This window comes from Crocodylus porosus, unplaced genomic scaffold, assembly GCF_001723895.1.
Source record: "Crocodylus porosus isolate Cpor-Errol unplaced genomic scaffold, CroPor_comp1, whole genome shotgun sequence".
NCBI lineage: Eukaryota > Metazoa > Chordata > Crocodylia > Crocodylidae > Crocodylus > Crocodylus porosus.
In genome coordinates this window covers 175,726,541-175,747,707 of record NW_017728886.1, presented here as the reverse complement: position 1 = coordinate 175,747,707, position 21,167 = coordinate 175,726,541, and positions in this window count along the sequence as shown.

Here is a 21,167-nt window from a genome sequence, read left to right as displayed (position 1 = left end):
TCAATGAATTGAATCACTGTCCCTGATGTGGGCTAAATCTGAATCAAATATGGACCTTTTCAGAAACCCCTAATCACAACATCAAGTTCTTATGAAAATGCCATGTCCAGATTCTATTCCACCTATTAAGTACATAAGTAGACTTAGGCACCTAAGTGTGATTTTTTTTCCAGCTTTCTTTGAGACCCTGAACACCTCTTAATGCAAAAGGTAGGTGGGTCCTCTACCTTTTTGCTGCTTCTTTGGGACTCAGTCCTGAGAAGCAGATGTAAAGTGTGTGTCAAAAAAGTAGATCCATTAATGGATTTTCAGGGACTTGAATATGTAGAAATAGAATTAGACTTAGGTACCCAAGTCCATTTAGATGCCCAGTAGTTAAAATAGAATTTGGCCCATGTGCTCATACACTAACGACAGCTGGTTTTACTGACAAAAAAGGTATCTTAGCAGCTGCTGTATCTATGGATTATAATAAGCATTGTCCACACAAGGAATGTTATTTTATGTAAGCTCCATATTTTGCAACTGTTTAGCAATATTTTTTATACTCTTCAAAAGTTAAGTTTATATGTAAAAGCATTGTTTCAATAGAGCTGCTTTCATATTTTATGTTTAAGTCGGTAGAAATATTGTTGGCTTCAATGCACTGTGCAGTTTTATGAATTAAACACATAACCACTTTACATTTGTGATATGCTTTTATGTGCATCTCTAAGCTAAACATAATTTTAGAAGTTGAATTTTCCCTTGATATTTTGACTCAATTCCTACTACCAGCAGGTCATTTAACAGGTCTGTACAGGTCTGCAGAGGTATATAGATTATAGGCAGAAATCAAACTAATTGTAAGTGGAGACAGCTCCACTGGAAATGGCAGAATTAGAACTAGTAAGGTTTTGATTTCTTATCCCTCAGAATATACAGGTTTTGAATTTCTCATTTCTTATTTTTGAAAGATTCTGAATTATTTTAATTGGCTATTTCAAAGAAGTTGATACATCAAAGGTAGAATATTAGGATTGTCCTAAAAGTTGTGTGTTTTCTAAAATGCAAATGTGAACTAACTGTCTGTAAGTATTACCTTTAGTAGAACTTGTATTTCTGGCAAGCTACCTGTTTAATGGCATGGAAGTCGATAAAAAAGGTAGCAGATTTCATCTATCCATCTGTCTTCTCATATTAAGTTCTTGTATTCCATTTGGTGAACATTGTTATGAGAGTAATTACAAATTAAACCTATAAATAAAGGAGAAAAGGTAACATTGAGGCCAGGTGCATTAAATATGCTGTACAAAGACTCCACTGTACATTAAAACACAAGCTATTGCCATCAATGCTTCTTTGTCAGTCTTTATTTAAAGTTATGTCTGGATATGGGCTATACTCAAATTTCTAAGACTAAAAGAAAGAGATTTGCTGTTCAGCCTCCATCCATTTAAATATATCTTATATTAGACTTCCTACAATGTTCATTCCTTTTATTTGTGAGAAATTAGCCTTGCCAGCCCTGCTTTGCAGTGTCAGGCAATGTGAATTCTAGTAATTCAGTAAACACACACTTCAGTTATTTCAGTACACACTTTTCAATGCCTGCAGTACAGCAGAACTGATCAAACTATTTCTTAGGTTGCTTCCAGACTGAGCAAAACAACCCCAATTTTCCTTAGAGTCAATACCCTGGAATCTATTGCTTCAGTTCTTAATTATGGTCCAAAATTGTTTCTAGTCCCACAGTTCTTCTAAAGAGGTGCTGCAGAAACTGATGCAGAAAAGACATCAGTCATGAGAAAAAGAATTGTAATAAGGAAATCCATGGTTGCTGCATGTCAGGGAGCTGGGAAGGCCCAGACAGCCATGGGCCAACTTGCGGTCAGTGCATTGGGACAGCAGAACCAGTGCAATGGCCAACAGGAGCCCAGGGTACTGTTATCACTTCCAGGGGAAAGGGCAGGCACTGGACCAACCATGGTGTGGGGAAGTCCAAGTGGTGATGAGAGTGCTGTTACCCCTGTGTTGCATCAGAGATTTGGCTGGCCAGGGATTAAAGATCAAAGCTGGCTTTTAAAAATGGCTGCTGGCTACTGGCAGCTGCAACTGGAGCCTCAAATTCCCCCCAGTGGTGATAGGGGCCCATTGCAAGGCTGCAGGATGTAGCAACAGTTTGGTGCTAAGAGCAAATCTGCTGCCAAGTCCCTGTATGTGTAGACTCCTACCCTGGACTGTTTTCTTACGAGTAGTTTATACACAAGCAAACTGGTTCTGCATCAAAAACATGTGTGGACATGACCACTATGTGTGTGTACTCCATATACCGCCCAGAAAAAGGATGAACATGTTAATTAGCTCCCACTTTTGGCTGGAACAGAATGCTCTTGTCACAAGTCTTGGAATGCTCCAAAAAAATTATATGCAGGTGAGGCACAGGGCTACTTGGTCTGGGTTCACCTCGTGGAAGGCAGGGCCACCCTAATCATATGTGCCAGGTTGAGAGAGGGTGAGACAGAGTGATTCTAGATGAACTGCATACAATGTCATGCCTCACCATGGCTTGAAAAAGGTTGCCAGTGAGGGGGATTGCACTTAATGGGCACCACCATGTGTCTTATTTAGATGGGCTATACTAATCTATCCTTGTGTAGGTTTCCATGAGTTTTTTTTCCAGTGTAGATTGTGCGTTTTATAGTCATGCTCAGTATTGGCTGCATTTAGTTCATAGTAGGTTTCTACTGGTGAGCACATACTGATTTTGTCAGCAGATTAATGACAGACAGTAAAATTTACTTGTATGCAGCTTTAAGACAAGGGGCTTTTTCCATCAGCATAACTGTGTGGGGGGAGGAAGCCTCATCTTGTACTTGCATAAAAACAGTAACTTGAAAATTAAATCAGTTTTTAGTTTTTGGACTTGGCAATATTTTTTCTATCTTTCTACTAGACAAGAAATATTGTAAAAATAGTCTTTCTTGAGATAGTTGTCTCACTGATACCTTGTACAGTCTATGTTTTATCTGTTATATCCACATGTTGCCTTAGATTGTATACTGAAAATATAAGCTTCAAAAGCACTGCCCATATTTTTGTTATGGGCCCCTTATTCTTTTCTGAGACCTGTATTCTTGTTGGCAGAAAACAAATAAATAAGTATTTCAGGAATTCTGGTTACTCTCCCCACTGGAACTTGGACTGTAGAGTCATGAAAAATAAAATATTGTAGGAAAAAGAATATACTATTCCATACCTTCTAAAAAGGCCCAACATTTTAGCAAGAAAGGGTAACAAAGTTGATGTCTATTTCTTCTAAATTAGAAATAAGATTATTCATTCCTAATTATCACAACTTAATTTAATCAAAATATGTTCTGTCCAGTCAGCTTCTAACTTTCACTTTTGATTATGCGATATGGTGTTGGAGACAACAATGTATTTGGTGTAGAGTATGAATTTCAGTTCACAACATCTTGCAAAGTTTTTTTTTAAATTGTTATATTATCTTCATTTGACTTATCTTACTTTATTGCTTTTTTGTTTCAGGCTTTTTTAAGTACAAGCAAAAAAAGATTAAATAGATTTTACATGTGCTATAATTATAAAAACAATAGGCAAAGACTCAGTATTCATCTATAAATGTACAAGACAAGATCGCAGAAAATTGTTTGCTATTCTTTTTGACTGTGTTGGATACCATGTAATCTTAAACTTCTGTACATCTCTTTGTTCTAATTACCATCTTTTAAATAAGTGGAACCTTGATGGTGAAAAGTACCAAACCAGGAAATCTTCATTCTGGTGCTTTAGAAACAGGTCACCCGATGAAAAATGTCTTGCATTTGAAAGCTTGTCAACTCTATCTTAACTACATAGTGGCTACATGTACATGAGACACTGACTGCACAGTCATTACTGTGCAGTCATTCAGTACTTGTTCATACAAGTGTACGTGTATAAACAAGTACTAAGTGACTCTGCAGTAACCTGAGTTACTGTGCAATAGCACTAACAAATGCCTTTTTTGTGATGCTACTGCGCAGTAGCCTAATACTACTGTGCAGTAGCATTGCATCATGGTTTTTGCCACATGACGCTACTGCACAGTAGTATCAGGCTACTGCGTGGTCAGCATCTCATGTAGATCTGGCCAGTAGGTCTAATAAAAGATATCATCCTAAGAAATTCTTGTTGCTCGCATAATGGCTGTGTAGCCAGCTTACCTTTCAGAACTTGGTTCGAATTCCAGACTTCAGATCCTGCTGTTTTGATTGGTGGAGCCATAGTTCCATATTCATTGAGCATATTTTATGTGTGTATGTACAATATGTTTAATGTGCAAGTCCCGAACAGAAAATTAATATGGAACAAGCACACACTGGAAGCTAGTCTCTGCTCTAAAGATCCTTTAGCCTAAGAAAACCACTATATAACAGGTTGGAACACTTAAAACTTGTCTGCTCACAGGGTTCAAACAACACCAGTAATTTGCCATTCAGAAGCATAAGGAAGGTAAAAACTTTTGGCAAAGCATTCTTAGGGTTTTTTCCAATATGTCCCTTCCTCTAACATAACCACTTGCCTCCTAATACAGTATTTTTCTACTTCTGGAAAACTCAGGGGTGGAGGAGATAGGGAAGTGATGACTCTGTGCTTGTGAAGTACTATATTTATTTCACTTAGTAGCATGAATGCATCCATATGTTACTTCTTAACTATCAATCTCTCAGATATATTTAAATAGGTGAACAAATTCTGCTTAAAGATTGGAAAATGGATGAATGATAGAACAATGAAGGTTGCCAGGCTGACAAGCTGAGCATTTTAGGAAGTGTTTTAGCAACACAAAGGATGATTATTATGGTCAAAAAGGGCACCTATACATGTGTCGGACATCTGCTTCGACACATGCTAATTAGCATGCATTGTAGCAGACTTGATTAATTGAGCCTGCTGCAGCATGCTAATTAGCACACTCCAGTAGCCTCCATGTCACGTGTATTCACCATCCTTGCACCTCAAAATGGTGGTGGGGTGTATTAACTAAAGCTCACTGATTTAACTTTAGTTAAAACACCCCCACTACCATTTTGAAACATGGGGACGCTGTGAGAGCTTTAATTAGAGTGCCCCCCTGAACACATGTAAAGCCCCATAGGGAATTTTGGTGAGTTGTGTGTGTGAAGGGGGAAGTGGGAGGGAGGTGCTGACCTGGCCTCCCACAACTCATAAAAACTCCCTATGTGGCTCTCAGGCCTAAATAATTGCCCACCCCTACTCTAGGGGTGGTATATGTTTTGCCGCCAATAAAGCACTTAGAAGAGCTGTGCCTCAGAAATTCTTCTGAGATCATTTTTATGCTATAGTGGGGAATGAACTGCTATAATCCTCATTACAATGCAGCTTTCCACAGGCTCTGTGGGTTGGGGGGAGAGCAGAATGTATGATCTACTTGACTTCAGCAAGGATTTGATACTGTCTCCCATGTCATTAGGAATTCCTCTCATTAGGAATCTGAGGAAATACAGATTAGATGAAAGTATTGTAAGGTGAATACAGAATGGATTGAATCATTGTGCTTGATGAATAATTATCAATGGCTGAATGTCTAATTCAGAGGAGGTGTCAAGTGAAGTTCCCCAGGAACCTATCTTATGACTGGAATTGCTTAATATCATCATTAATGATTTTGACAGTGCACATTTAGACCTTGTACACACATTCAGTTTCTCCTGGGAGAGTTCTGCTCTCCCAGGAAAACCCATGAGTATACAGATGCACAGCTTTTTCTTCCAGAATAAAAAAGGCCACTTCAGGAGGAAAATAACCTCAGTACAACCAAGTTTAAATCATTTCCAGGAAAGTTTCTTTTGGGAGAGTGAATGTCTGTGTTGTCCTTTGGGGCCACGCCAACTCTCAGGATCTCAAAATTGTGCTGTTAGATGGGAGGGCGTGACACATTTACACATACAAAAATTAATTAGGCACATACACATACTAGGCACATACACAGCCACCAGGCATATACACACATGCTACCAACTCAGGCACATAAACATCGAAGATTACCAGTCTAAGCACATACACACTATACACACTGAAAATTAGACAAAAATAAATTGTCAATACCCACACACTCAATACACATACACAGATCACTAATTCATATATCTCACACCCAATTTTATATATATATATATATTTTTTTTTTTTTTTTTTTCCAGTTCACACATACACATAGGTGAGTTCCTAACTTGGGTGGTGTGGTATGTGTCTGCTTGGGGTACTTGGGAAACCTAGGGTCCTTGGTGACTACGGGAGGGAGAGTCAAAGGTCAAACTTTTCCAGAAAGAGGGTGATGGATTGGGGGAGGGGGGGAGGCTAAGATAGACGGTGACGGGGAAAAGGGGCCAGGAATGAAAGTTGCCAGGACCGGGATTAGAACTGGCAGACTATAGGGGAGCTGAGGTTACTTGAGGTAAATTAATGTTAATTGATTAAAGACAATGCCCAAAGCCCCCTGCAGAACGGAGGAGTGATGCTGGGGAGAAGCTGGCACAGAGGCTGGGGCTGGAGCCAGAGCTGCGGGGGAACCAAAGATACAGGGAGAGGTAAACTGGCACTAGGGGGAGCCAAAGGGGCTGGGGGGACTGAAAGCTGGGACTGAGACTTGGGGAGGAGCTACAGGGGAGCTGGAAAACTGCAGGGCCTGCTGGGGAAGCTTGGAGCTGGATCAGGAGTGCTGAAGAGACTGCAGGGACTGCCAGGGAGCAGGGAAAAGCTGTGGGGGTGTTGGAATCAGATCAGGGCTTTGGGGGGCAGCTGGAGAGGCTGCAAGGAGCAGCAGCAGGCACCAGGAGCCGAAGAAGGGCTCCAGGTGCCAAGGGAAAACTGCGGGGAAGAGGCTGTGGGTACAGGGAACTGCTGGAGGCAGTGGGGCAGAAACAGAGGGAGACACAGCTAAGAACAAAGGGAGACACAGAGGAACATTGTGGAGGCAGATGGGCAGAGATGGGAAGCAGAGGAACAGAGAGAGAGACAGGAAAGATCAGGGAAAGAAAGCAGGAAAAGACCAGGATTGAGAAGAAGACAAAGGCAGAGGGACACACGGGAGGAAGATCAGAGGGGCAAAAAGCAGGAATTGGAGTAAGGCTGGGAGGTCAGTAAGACAAAACCCAACTCAAGTTTTAAAGTAACAGTTGTATTAAACAAACAGTATACTGTACAATTCATGGAGTTATTGGTTCCTACACACACACACAAAGACTCACCCATGCACCTACACAATGGTAGCAGGGGAGGAAAAGGCTTGGTGGAGAGATTGAATTTGTAGTGTGTAGGGACAGAGTCCAGATCCTGTGTTTGGGGGAAGAAGATGGGTGATAGCTACCTATCCTGGGCTGTGAGTTGACCCTCAATGGCCAGTTGGGGTCTTCTCCAGCAAAGATGTTGTCCAGAGCAGGGTCACTGGCAGGGCCTCTAGGTTGATAGGTGGCATGGCACTGTGCTGGTCCAGATCCAGAGGGTGTCCCAAGGAGGTCACACTCTACCACCCATTTTATAGGGGTGGGCTACCTGTGTCTCCTATAGGAGGGACATGTCCAGCCAAGGACAATTCTGGTGTACTGAGCATGTGCACTCCAGACAAGGGCGTGCAGTTCCAGGTCTCTGTGTTGCAATAGCAGGTTGGCTGATTTCTGTAGGTTCTTTGTCTTTCAAATGCTGGGTTTCTGTTCTGTCTCTGGGTGAGGTCCATAGTTCCTGGGTGAGTCAATGCAAGGCAATGGTCCATTGACCTGATGGTCCAGCCATTGAATTGGTTATTCAGTAGAGGCCTGCTTCCATTGAATCTCATGCATCCTCAATCATTCCCATTCATTCAGGAACCAATTTACATGAGACTGGTTAGGCATGAGTCATAGGTTACAAAATAGGTTACACCTGGGCAGAGGACATAAGATGGAGGCTTGACAAACAAAATGGAAACTTGACATTATTTGACATTACTTTCCAGACACAGGCCTAAACCATACAATATTAATATGAAACAATAAAAATGAATAAAAAATGATAGGAATACAATATAATACAATATAAAACAGTAAAAATCCATGCAAACATAACAGAACAATATTTACAATATAAAAAGGGGTTTATTACAATAATAGCATACAAGAACTTAGCTTAGCTTACTTAATACTACTTGTAATCACTTATAAGGGATAGAGAGGGCAGAGAGAAAGTCAGAAATGGTTAGGGGAAAGGAAGGGAGTGTATTTTAAAATAATAAAAGAAGAAAAATGGGGGGGGTTTGCTACATCTGTACCAGCTGACAACACAGGCTTATCATGGGCTATCTGGGTTAGTTAATCAGGGCTTTCCTACGCACTGCTGTCCCCTGTTGCCAGGCAGACTAAAGAAGCCTTCAGAGCATACTGAGATGTGTGCACAGCCTGCTCTTCCTACATACCCTAGGTACACATTGTCAGAACTGCCAGATCTCCACCCTTCATAGCCTCAGCATTCAAATATCTGTACAGGTGTCTCTGGATAAGTTTTTTTAAACCATGAGAACAAACCAGGGAGAATTCTCCCAGGTTATTTGAATGGCTGAATTCAGCCTCTTCGTTTGTATAGATACTCAGTTCCTCCTGGCAGTCACTGTTCTCCTAGGAGAAACCACAAATTTATAGATGTTCAAGCTTTTTCCCCCAGAGTAAAAATGGCCACTTTAAAATAACCTGGAAACTACAAGGGTTAAATCACTCTCAGAAGAGCATTCCCTTGCCTCTGCAAGGAACACAGTATGTCAATGGTTGGACTCTGCTACTCCAGCAGGCAGCAGAATATGGCCCCTTCATAATCTCCACATTGCTCTGCACAGAAACACAGGCTGACCATAGGTAGTCTGGCTCCATCAGTCATGGCTTCTGTGTACTCTGCTGTCATCTGTTGCTGAGCAGGCTGAGATATATGTAGAGGCACCCCATCTGCTCCACTCTACCCATCTCTCCTTGTCTGCGCAGTATCAGCACTGCAAGCTCTCCACTCTTCAGGGCCTCAGAGCCTGTACATGTGGCCCTGAATAATGATTTCTATCTGGAGACCCAACCTAGGAGAATTATTATTTGACTATATGATTATTTCAAGATTATTTGATATATATATATGTAGCCCTAGCAAATCTGCAGGCCCTGGCCAGTGTGCACCCACACTATGCTCTTTTTAGAAAAAGAAGGCCAATAATATACTGTGGTATACTAATGGGAGCATCATTTGCAAATTAAGGTAACTAATTGTCTCTCATTATTTGGTACTGGTGAGGCTGGGGTACTGTGTCCAGTTTTGTGCCCCATGCTTCAAGAAAGCTATGGACAAATAAACAAGAGTCCAGTGGAGAGCAACAAAAATTATTAGAGCCTGGAAAAATCATTTATGACAGGGGTAAATGTTTTCTGGTGTGGTGGAGGGGTAGGGTGAAATGACTCAGCTTGGACTGAGGTGGGGGGACATTTGGACCCAGCTCTTGCCACTGCTTTTCTCCACCACTCAGCTGCAGCTTGGGGCAGCTAAAGCACCCCATAACAAAGTGTATGCTGCCCAATGTGTGGTATAGTACAGGGAAGGCTTCCTCTTTGCCAGAGCCCCAGGCAGCTGACTGCAGCATGGGGCAGGAAAAGCTCTGGAGCTCTTGGTAGCTGCCTGCTTGGCATCAAATGTAGCCACAGCCATGGTTTTACAGGTTGCATCCTGTGGGCTGGATCAAGCCTATAGACTGTATGTTGCTGACCCCTGATTTATGAGGATACGCTGAATGAAGGGTAGTTATGTGGAAAATGATGATTGACCATTCTCTGTGACCACAGGGAAGAAGAAAAGGAGCAATGGTCTTAAATTGCAGCAAGGAAAATTTAGGGTGCCTAAACTGTCTATACATGAGAAGTGAGGCCACTCAGACATACTGTAATTATGGTATGTTAGAACAGGCTTGATTAATTGAGTCTGCGGGATCATGGTAATTATGCACACTCTAGCAGACTCAAGCTTCTCATGTATCAGTGTCTCCACACTTAAAAATGGTGTTGGGGGTTCCTTAAATAAAGCTTGTCAAATGAGCTTTAGTTAAAGTGACCCTGCCACCATTTTAATGCATGGGGACACTGATACAAGAGACACTTCTGACACTTTAATTAAAGTGGCTCTGAGAGCCACCCCCACTCCCAGATCATGTGTATAAATGTTCTTAGTTTGGACATATGAAGAATTTTCTCATTATAAAGCTGGTTAATTGTTAGAATAGGCTACCCAAACTGGCTGTGGAATCTCTCTCCTTTGGGGAGGACCAGCCCTACTATTTTATGCTTTTAACCTGTCAATTTAAAAACAAATATCTCCTCTTTTTCCAAGACCAAGTCTCCTTGGATGAGATGCGATTTAATGTTGAAAAGGAACAAACAACATGTTCATTATATTATAAGTTCTTGTATGTGGGATAACACTAAAATCTAAGTTCAGAAGGGCCAGCAAAGAGAAGAATCCAGTTTGTGATATCCTTCACATGCCTCATGCATAGGAGATCTCAATATTTTTTATGAAATCTGAACATCTATTCTTCCTTCAACCAACATGCCAGACAAGGTTTGAACATAGAAAAATATCAGAATGCATCACCACTGTTATTTCTTAAAGTAAATAGGAATGCAGAAATAATAGGATATTAACGTTTTCTTCCTCCCCCCCCACTTCCCCCCCCCCAAATTAGTCAGTTCAAATTCCCTTGAGTTTGTCATTTGTCAGGAGGAAGCCCAGGTCTCTCTCAGTAATCACAGCAGGACCTTATCTTTGAAACTATCAGATCTTGGATTATTTATTTTAAAAGATCAGCTACATTATTTTCTGCAATGGAAAAAACAGTACCCTTTCTATTAAAAATACAGATTACTCCCGATTTACAGTTGTACTATTCTTAAAGTTATTTTACCTATGAAATCCAAGAGCTTACCATCTCCTCGCCTTCCATTTTCTATCTGCATTCATTCTCTCACAGTACTAACCTCTGAGCCCATAGCAAGTGACTTGCATTCTTCCCCAAATAATCAACATAATTAAATCATTATTACATTTCAAACTAAAGAATAAAATGCATACATCACCCACATTATTAGGGATGTTTCATGCTATCTCTTCCATGTTCATTTTCCTGGGTAAGATGGGTTATATTTTTTATTAGTAGTAGTGTTACTGTTATGGTTAACTGCTGAGTTTACTAGCTGAGCTGCTGCAGGAGAGCTGTGTTTCTGGATGGAATATTCATTGAGTCTCTTGTATCCTTCTTTTTCTGGCGGAGTTGGCTTCTCTGAAGTCCCAAGCTTTGCAATGTCAGAGTGTTGTTAATATCTCTTCAGTAAACTCTTAAGTGAATCTGACAGTTGATAGTGATTATTAACCTTGCACTGAACCAGTAATTAATCTGTTCAGGATGTACAAGAAGAAAAAACGCAAGAAAGAACTAAAGCAAACTTGCCTGCTCTGGCTCAGTGATTCTGCTGAATCCAAGCACCCTGTTCTGATATTGTTTAAACTCATTAGTATTCTTATCTTATCTGAAGATTTAATTCATTACATACATCATTTCCCTATAGCCCATACACCCATTTGCAATTCCTATGACACATTTTTCCTCTACACACTTCAGATGTGGAATAAACAAAAAATGAGTTCAAGAAAACAAATATTTGGTGAAGAATAAATAGATGCTGGTTAATGAGTTCTAGGCAAATCCTCCATTCTTTTCAGCCCATTAAATTCAGTAGCATCTCACTGGCTGCAAGTGCACAATGTGGGCCCGTGTAAGTTCAGGATAATTTTGGCATGGTTTATTTTCTAGTGATTGTACTATAAGGATGACAGTTTGTGGTTTTACTTTAATACCAGATATTTATGTTTACACATAATTTTGAATTATGCTATTGGCTGGGGGACATTAGTTTTAATAGGGTTGAGTGTGATGTATTGAAATAGCTAATAATTTGGCTTCAGACCCACGCAGATCAAGATATTTATCCTGCCGCAAGTTGGAACAAACATTTCAACTCCTGGTACTACAGTGCAAGAATTTTCCTATAAATAAAGCCTTATATATGTAAATTACACATTAACATATTTTATTCTCCATTTACTTGTGAGTTTTCCAGTCATGCCCATACGCCACTACACAATTCATCTTTCAATGAGAAAATGGATACCTTCATAGGGAGGCATTTTTGGTTCTTTTGTTTTATAGCAATGCAAAATTTGATCTCTATAGGTGAGCCTCTCTTTGCTGCAGATAAAGTCTTATGACAACCCTCCTTTCACTGGGCTTTATTTGTAATTCTACAAACACTGTCTCCTGTGGCATTTTTTTCATGACTCTGTGAGTAGTTGACATACCTATCAGAATTTTCTCTGTATACAGAAAAAGCTAATTTCTTTGGTCATCTTCTCTTTCTGATATCCCCTACCTGTTATGAGGATGTAATCACCCACATTTTAGACTAGTCAGTCTGACCTTGGAATAGAAGTATGTGAGGGTTAAGAGAGCTATCTTTGCTTTTTGTCTGTCCCTACTTTTGACAATCTATTTTTTTAAGGTATTTTGACAAGCAACATCTCAGTGTCCAGGTGGGTTTCTAAGCCTTGGAGACTTCAGTTTGGAATTAGTATATTCCATTTAAATATTAGTTCTTGAGGATCACCACTGTAGCCCCTTTGTGTGGTTGGTCATACCTGAAAGATTTTCTAGTCATATTTGATCTTAAAAAGGTTTTTGAAGCATTTAGAATATATAAATAACTATAAAAGTGGCATAATACACTGAGACTATGGACATACAACACAGTGACTATGGAATAATTTACCCTAGAATTTATTTAATGGGTATGTCTACACAAGATGTTTTACTGCACAGTTGAGGTAACTACTGAGTAGTAAGTCACCATCTACATGTCTTGACCTTTAATGTGAAATTAATTCCTCTACTTGCAAGTAGCAAGTAGCAAATGCAATTTTGCTCCTGTTCAGCCAGGCAGCTAAGGGTGGGAGATTGCTTCCTGCATCTGGGAGCTGCTTGCAGCTGGTGTGGTGTCCACCACTGGAGTCTGAGTGGGGACAATGCCTGCCTTCCCCACCAGCAGGTAGCTCCCAGTGTGAGAGAGCTGAGGAGAACAGGGAAAACACACCGGGAACGGCCATACAGCGGTCCTGCACTCACCATATCCTGGACCCAATGTGCTGCACTGCACCGGAGGCACAGTCTTTTAAAAGCAGCCTCTCCCTCTGGAGTTGAGGAGAGACACCTGGGGTAACTGCTTGGCAGTGTGTTCTTACTTCCAGTATAGCTGAAACCCAAAAGTGAAAGAGTCCTCCAGCAGGCTAGAGTTGCAAGCCTACAAGCTAAGAGTGGTCAGAGGGCCACTGAAGAGTCTGGTGGGATTGTTTGAGATGGGAAAGTCTGACCCCTCGTGAAGCTTCAGGAGAAGCAGAAGACTCCAGCTGCTAATGCCTGGCAAGAGGAGTACAAGGATTAGTAGCAGTAGCCTTACGAGGGACCAAAACGCAAGAAATGTAGATGAACAATTAAATTGGGTTTTTTTGCTTTTACTTTCCTTTTGCCTTGGGTTAATTAAGTATTTTTATAGCCATTTTTAAGTGAGGAGATTTTCCTCCTGGGGCTGTATCAAAGGACTCAGTTATAATCCCTACTAGACTGCATCAAAGATGAGGAGAACTGAAGAGTACGAGAGGGACTGGAACATCATCCTCACAGCAGCAGGAGGCCATGGACTGTTTTGTTAGTCTGTTATATTTTTTTTCTTTATCTGGGATTGAGGCCACACCCAAAGAGCAGCCATTATTGAGAGTTTTGTGTGCAGTTGTGCCTGTATAATCAGCTTGCTGCCAAACTAAGAGCTTTGCAGAATCCACAGAAATTGAGGAGAGGCAGAGGCACTGACCATTCTTGCTGGAGTAAATCTGATGTGTTTAGGGTAGGGTAAAGGGGAGTTTGGAGCCCCATGAGAAGATTGGCCTACAGTTATTAGTATTACCATCAGTCCATTTCCTCCAGCTCCCAAGAATTTATGTGATAACAGCAAGTTGTGGTAGGCATGAACACTCCATCTGAGTGGTGTGGAGTACAGTGATTCTAGACCAAAAATTGACAGTGCCACAGGCCTGCCATATTCTGAGCAGGAAGGGGTTGTAGCTTCTTAAAACAGACAGTGCTGACATTCAGCCCCAGCTCTGCAACTGGGGAGAATTCTTCACCCAACCAGGAGTTGGCTGGGACCTGCCTTTAACCATAATAGTTTCTAGCCAATCTGAGTCTCCATGGGGAAATCTGTACATGCAGCCAGGATGTGGCTGGGGACTTGGTCAGTCCCCAGCCAGCTCCAGTCTGCACATGCAGACTTTCCTAGGCAGCCTGGGGCTGGCCAGGAACTGTCTTGGTCAAGGGTAGGTTCATCCCTACAGATTTTTCCTAGCCCTGTGCCACAAGCAGGCAATCCAGGTGATCAAGGCATGGGGCTTGGAAAGAGCTTCAGAGGAGGGGCAAGTCCCAGCCCCTTCCTTGTTCTACTGGTGGGACAGTAAGCAATGAGGCCCCAAAGCTAAGTGGGAAATCCCTTCCCAGCTAGGGGCTCACTGCTAGCTGCTCCATTGGCAGATAAAGGTGGGGAGCTGGGACTTGCCCCTCCCCTGCAACTCTTTCCAAGCCCTCTGCCCCTGACTGGGGAGCAGGGGCAAGAAGCTTCCTGGTGCTATGGCAGGATGACATTTTCCCCACTCAGGCTCCACCATCACAACCCACCCAGACAGTAGACAAATCCTGAGGTCAAAGAGCAATCTTTCAGCCCCTGCCAGGAAACAGCTGTCTCCTGACCCTATGGTCCCTGCCAGTTCAGGGGTGGTGGTGCAGGGCGGAAGGGGCTGAGAGCAAACTGCTGCCAGGAGCAGCAAATCTGTTCCGGGATCCCTGTACATGTATACGCCTGACCAGCATTGTTTTAGTCTTAGAGTAATTTACTCTAAAATGAACCCACCCTGCAACATTTGCATGTGTAGACATGCCCATTAACATGCAATCGGTTCTCCTAAGGTAGCTAACAGCAGTAAATACCATTACACTGGGTGCATTTACTGTGCAGCTGAGTTATTAGCTGCACAGTAAATGTCTCTATTGGGGCTGGAGTAAACTAATTTATTCTGCAATATAAGTACTGTGGAATTTTTTACTTTGCAGCCATGCACATGTAAATACTGCCCGGCTGGCTGGAGAATGAGGATGCTTCAGTGATGGGGATGCCGGCTGGCTAGCCCCATAATGAAGTTCCTTTGTGCTCCAGCCAACCCCTCTGCAGCACATAGAGCTGGGGGGAGCAGCCTCAGGCTGGTAGTCTGACTCCTGGTGCCATCTTGTGAGCTGGGGCTGCTCTGAATTGGCTCAAGTGCTGTGCCGGAATAAACTGTGGAGCTTATTGTTCCCCAGTAAATTTCTCCCAGGCACATGTTCAAATAGCATGACTAAGAGCAATTAACTCCAAAGAAATAAGCTTCACAGTTTATTCAGTTGCTGTAATTTCATGTGTAGACATGCCCAGTGCCTGGTAATTAGATAATGAAGAGCTCCATTTGCACTGTAAAGTCAAATTATTTCAGTAAATATGTCTCCGCCATTAGTTTATTCAGAAGTTGTAGATTATTTCAAAATGACTTTTTATGGGTACTAGGTGTATGAGGTCTGATTTGAGGTCAGTAAAAAGACTGATACTAATTTGAATAGATTTCTGATCAGACCTGATGCCTATACTAGTGAGACATGGAGATACTACCCTACTGCATACTGGGTGCAACTACAAGAGATACTTTATAGCACAGTAGACTAATTGCAGTAAGGTATCACCATGTAACTGTGCACAGCAGCTATGCTGCAGAAAATTAAGCCAATGCGCAATTTTCTAGTATCATGAATTAGTTACTGTGCAGTATCACACGTGTAGATGCTGACCAGGATCAATTTGCTTCCAGTCAGACCAGGCAGCAGGGAGCCTGCTACAGCCTGGCTAAGCCCCAGTGTTGTGGGGAGCTGTTTTAGCTGCAGGGGCAACTGTCTCCCCACCATATGGGAGTCAGGACCATCCTGATTACCATGGGGCCAGGAGAGCTATGCTGGCAGGTGGGACTGCTTTGTCCTAGCCACATGGGGTTTGGGTCAGGACCTAATCCCCATGTGGCTGGGATACAGAAGTCCCAGGTGCCACAATACCTCTCCCCCCTAACCATGTGGGGATCAGGACCATCCCTGTTGCCTGTGCCTGGAGCTGGTACCTGGGGCAGCCTGGAACTCCCTCTTGGCTGCTGCAGCAGGGCAGAGCAGGGTGGAGGGAGTCAGGAGCATCCCTAGTCTCAACTGCTTTCATTAAATATGTCCAGATGAGCAAGCACATGCCTGTTGCTGTGCCTCAAGGCAGTTTGAGACACAGCAAGACGCATGCTTGGAATAAAAAAAATGTTCCCTGCACTGCATATTTCCAGTGTGGACTCTAAATTTGACACCAGGAAATCTCAGTGTAAAAAAATAACACTCTGGGAAAAAGCAGTACAAGGCACACTCCTGGAGCATGCCCTGAAGCAACTCTAGGCTAGGTCCTCCAGAGAGATGCTTTGGCACCTGGCCATAGCATCTCTATGGCTGTCCCATTCCCCTGCTGCTCTAGCAGTCTTTCTCAGTGTGATGGAGCAAATAGGAGCAGGGCAAGGCTGCAGCTGTAACTCAGACCCAGGGTCTGTCCTCAGTAAGTAAGGATATGAGGGTGGGTGGAACTGGAGGTGAGGGGAATTGTGGCGGGGAGTGGGGGTTTCTCTGCCCACCTACCCAAACAGTCCTTCCTCCCCAGTCCTCTGCATCAGCCAGCAAAGAACTGTTGGGGTGCTCGTGACCTGCTGCAGGCACAGCCCCCTGGCAGCATGTGATGCCACCTTAGACAGAGGGGCTACACATGTTATGGGCCTGGTCCACTGATGCATGCCCTCAGGCAAGACTGGGCCACTCTATCTGTTGCCCAGGTTCTCAGCACCACACACAGGAGCTGAATCCTGCCTCCATGGAGCTGACCCAGCCCAACAGCACATGGGGCACATAGAAGCAGGAGCTGGCCTGGTCATGTACCGCATAGCTTCTGTGTGTAATGCTGAGAGCCTGAGTGACATGAAGAGCTGGCCCAACTCTGTCTGAATGCACAAGCCAGTGGGCTGGGCCCACACTGTGTGTCATGTACAGCCCCCAGGTCTGAAGTGGTCTGCCAGGGGTGTCTGCCAGAAGCTGACCACAAGTGCCCCAACAACCACTGTTGCTGCGGTGGGTGGGACTGTGCTTCATGTGGGGGGGGGGAGGCAGGGGACCCACCACTCCCGAGCAGTCCCCCCCACTGCCACAGTCCCCTCCATTGCCACAGTCCCCCCACACCCCCACCCATAAATCCCACATACCCAAACTACCACCACAAACCCCCCATCCACATACCCACCCACAAACCCCACACCACTCCAAACCCCTGCACAAGCTCAACACTACCCCCATAAACCTCATCCCCACAAACCCTACACCCACCCACAAACCCCACTTTCTCCCCCACAAACCCCAGACCCCTTCCCCACAAACCACCCTTTCCTCTCCACATATCTCACATCCTGCATGTCCAGCTACCAGATGGGATGAAACAGGAACTTCTGGTAGAGGCTGTGACAGCAGGGGCAACTGCCATACTGCAGCCCTGCCCCTTGCCCACACTGGTTCTGGAGCATGCAGCCCTGGCCTGGGAGGCCTCTTGGTCCCAGGAACCACTTGGGTGTGTGATGAGCTGAGGGGTAGGAGGGGAAGGTGACAGAAGGTGAGTGTGTGTGTGAAAGAGAGATGGGGGTCAGGGATGGGGGAGCAGTCCAGGTAGGAGCATCCACCAGAGCTAGGCTTAGAGCCCCCTTGCCTCCCTAAAGCAGACTGTACAGGGGATGCCAGCCTAGAAGGGAAGGGGCTTACCCATCCCAGTCCCTGAGCCCCATTCAAGGGCTTTCCAGGTATAGCATAGGGATCACTGGGGCCTATGTGCCAGTGCAGGAAGCAGAACTGCAGGGACTGCCACTGCTCAGAGCCATAAAGCAGTAGGTAGGACAGCTGCAGTTGGACTCTTGTCCTAGTGCTGCTGGGAGGGAGCTGCTGCTGGGAGGGAGCTGGTGGGGGCAGGCTATGGGTCAGGAGTGGGGGGCACTGGATGAGGGACTTTGGGTTGAGAGTGAGGGGCAAGGGCAGGGGCAGGGCACCAGCACATCAGTTGTGCTCAGTTCCCTACATCATGGTGAGTGAAGAGGACAGGAGCAGCTCTGATTTTTTTTATGATAAAAAAAAAGCAAATGCCAAAATTTATAGATATTTATAATTTGTTTTATTATGATGATAAAAGTACAGGTAGGCTTCCAAATTGCTCTTAAATTGTACATATATCAATAAAACATTGCCCAACTGATTTCTCTCTATATAGCAGAGTTTCATTTCAATTGCAGAAGAACATGGATTTGGAGTACTGTAATGAGAGAATCTCGGGGGGGGGAGGGCATTAATCAGACAATTTGCAACTTTTAAACAGAGAACACCAGGCACCCTGCTAGTCAGGCAAGTGGCAGGCTCTGGGTAGAGGAGCCTACCTAAAGCCAACACCAGGAATCCACCTAGAGGGCAAATGGCATGGCTAACCTCCTAGCCATTTGAGGCCAGAAGGACATGGTTTGACAGTTCAAAGTGATCCACCGCAAGGAGCACATCTTCTGGCCAATAGCTGCCCAATGGCAGAGCTGTGACACCAGAAGACATGACAGTAGTTCCACCCAAAGACCAACTGTGCAGCCACGGCTCACTAGCAGCTGGCCCAGAGGTGCAGGTGGTTCTGCTGCAGTGCCCATACCACAGCCCAGGTGGCCATGTAGTCCTCACCTGGGTCTGGCATGCATGCAGCCATAGGACTGTGGGTCCAAGGGGGCAGATGCTGTTGCAGGTGGCAGCAGGTCACAGCCAGGCACCAGCCCCCATGGCCAGACTGCTGCAGTGGGTAGAGGGTGCAGGGACCACTTTAGGGTAGGGTTGCTTCAGCAGTCCAGCTGGCACAAAGGGCTAGTGTCCCCAGATACCAACTGGCTGGACCTTAGAAACTCCTGAAGGCAAGTAACCCTTACCTGCTCACCAGGGCAGGTTTTTATACTGCCCCAGCTTCTAGCCCCCCCCGGCTGCAGATCTGATAGAAGCTGTGCAGGGTCAGTTTGCCCCAAGTGGCACAACCTGACACATATCAAAGTGCATGTTCAGGCATGTGTGCTGAGGCACAAATCTCTGGCACAAATTTGTGCCACTGCTATTTGAGCTACTACAAGCTCACATGCCTGCATGTGGACTCACCCATTGGAAGCAAATTTTCTCCCAAGAAGGCACATGTGTAGGTGTGTTCCTGGGTGAAGTTTACTGCACCTTATTTTAATGCGCAATAACCTTACTGCTTGTTAATAGCATGTGTAGATGTGCCCAGTCTGTATGGGTGATGGTATTAAAAAATTCTAAAGAAATGAAATAAAATAAGTCTAATAACATCATTCTTGGATAGAAAACACTACTGGATACTGTAATCTGACAAGCAGCAACACTGAATCCATTTAGGCTGAATATATTAACTTACATATTAAAAGGTCAAAATTACAGTAGTTGTTTAACAAAGTATGCTCTGGAAGCTGCTCTCATTTCTCTTGCTTTTTGTTCATTTCTGTTCTTTTTCACATATTCACTTTTCTTGTCTCTGGCCTTTTTTTTGCAATTGCTATTTTCATTTTTATGTGCTATAGACTTATTAAAGAAGATCAAAATGCATGCTGTTTCTGTGCTCTGTTCCTGCATCCTATTCACTTTATTTCAGAAATCAGGGAAAAGTAAGCCTGGAAGGAACTTCATGAGATCCTCTAGTCCACTGGTTCTTAAACTGAGGTGGGCCCCCCTGGGGAAGTATGGCATCATGTCAAAGGAGGCACGAGCTATGAGTCTTTTTTTAGAGGAGAAGTTGGATGAGTTGAAAAAAAGTTATATGTTTTAGATGTATTTTAAAATAGCTAAAAATAAAATAATGCAAAAAGCTTGTGGTTAGTGTACTAATGTTGCTTAGCAACTGTGACATGTCAGACCAGGGGCGGACAAAAATATGGCCCATGGGCTGAATTCAAGCCCCACCCACTCATGCATGAGAGGGGCCTTGCAAGTACACCCAGCTTCTGGGCAGAGCTGCTGCCGCCACAGCTGCCACCACCCAGGGAACTGCCCCAGCTTCCAGCAGCTCCTTCTCCTATCACTGCTGCAGTCCCTTGGGCAGCAGGAAGGGAAGAGAGGCAGATGGGGGAAGCTGTAGCTGGGCAGTGGCATGGAGCATGGGACTGGTAGGAGCATAGTACTTCAAGCATGGGGCTTGCACCCATCAGAGTGGTAGGAGTGCAAAGTCTAGATTAGGATTCTGCCAGAAGTGGCAGGGAGCCCATGTGATGAAGCCAGGCTGCTTGGCCCCACTCCTGCTTCCTGGTGGGGTCTTGGCAGCTGCATGTTGTGCAGGAAGTGGAGCCAGGCTGCTGGTTCCATCATGCAGGGCTTTCCCCCTTTGCAGTGAGTCCCAAGAGCTGCTCCATGCAATGGGACGGGACCAGCCTAGACCTGTTCCCTGCCACCATGTACAGCTCCCAGACCTAGGCAAAGCCATGTGCCATCAGAGGGCTCCATGAATGCCCCAAGGGCCTGCCCACTGCTGCTGACACTGGGGGCTATGCACCATGGGGGGGTGCATACTTCCCACACCCATATGCACAGCCTCACATACACACTTCACAAATCCCACACCCATAACCTCCCCCGGATACACCCACACCTTCCTCCACACACACTCACATCCTCTACAATCCCCCACATACCCATTTACACACACATAACCCATATCTCTCACATCCTACCACACACAAATCCAGCCAAACCCCACACACCCCTCTCATACACAATATACAAGAGTAAGACTTTATTTTGAGCTGTTATGCAATTGCCTGTTTATATACTATGCAAACCCTTGTAAATA